Source organism: Callorhinchus milii, unplaced genomic scaffold, assembly GCF_018977255.1.
Source record: "Callorhinchus milii isolate IMCB2004 unplaced genomic scaffold, IMCB_Cmil_1.0 Scaffold4, whole genome shotgun sequence".
Lineage (NCBI taxonomy): Eukaryota > Metazoa > Chordata > Chondrichthyes > Chimaeriformes > Callorhinchidae > Callorhinchus > Callorhinchus milii.
Window position 1 is genome coordinate 15,859,068 of NW_024704745.1, and position 1,266 is coordinate 15,860,333.

Consider the following 1,266-nt stretch of genomic DNA (forward strand, 5'->3'; position numbering starts at 1 on the left):
ATAACGCAGTACTAACTCATAAGTGATTTTGAATTCAAGAATAGGAAATAATCTTCTGGCGACCGACCGACCGACCGACCGGGTTACAGAGTCGGTTTTGTAAGTCAGTTTTATAGCGATGCAATGATAAAGTGACCTCACAATCCGATGTTTTTGTGTGCCACATGAGGTAAATTTATGTGCACGTCTGGTCGGTCTCTTCCTATACAGCATCATACTTTCTCATTGTTTTAACGGTCGGTGCGAGGGCGGAATTGCCTTTGCATCAAATTCCTTAGATTTGGAAAACAATTGGATTGACCACTGCTTTACCTCGTTCCTTCTCGACTTCACATTCCAATTTCTAGGAACAGACAAGGCGTTTGCTTCCACACTTGACTTCCAGGACAAACTAATGTTCTGATGCATTACCTGTCCAACATCAAGTCCAGGAAAGAGCCTCAACTTCTCCAACAAAATTGAGGATATTCTGCTCATTCACGCATTGCTTCCTTTCCTTGGACATTGATCTCATTGCTCCCCCCCTACAACCCGTGGTTCAGATTCTCAGCCCCCTTTTCAATCCTCACCTCTTAAATTTTTCACCCGAGCTCTGACCTAGTCGGCTTTCCACCATCTCTACAACATTGTACACCTTCGCCATTACCCCGTATAGCCAATATAGTCCAAAACTTTATCCGATTCCCTGTTTGACTGCCTCCCAGATCCACATTCCTCAAGCTCCAGAACAACAACAAGATTACATCTGTATAGCGCTTTTCACGTCGGGAGGATGCCCAAGGCGCTGGACAATGTACAGCATTTCAGACCTGAGCTGGGGTCAAGGGAGGAGGGGAAGGAGCATGACCGATGACATGGTCGAAGAGGAGAGTTTTGAGGCAGGACTTGAAGGAGGCTAAGGAGGGGGCGAGGTGGAGTGATTTGGGGATGGAATTCCAGAGGTTGAGGGCAGAGTGGCTGAAGGCTCTCCCGTCAATGGTGGGGCGGGTGGGTTGGGGGACGTGGAGCAGGCTGGAGGCGGCTGAGCGGAGGGAACGGGCTGGTTAGGAGGTCGCAGAGGTAGGGTGGGGCGAAGCCATGGAAGGCTTTATAGGTGAGGACCAGGATCTTGAATTGGGAGCCAATGGAGTTGGGCGAGAATAGGGGAGATGGGATCACGGAGTTTGGTGCTGGAGAGGACACAGGCTGCAGAGTTCTGGATTATCCGTAGCCTGTGGAGGGAGGAGTTGGGAAGGCCGACAAGCAGGGCGTTCGCATAGTCGAGCC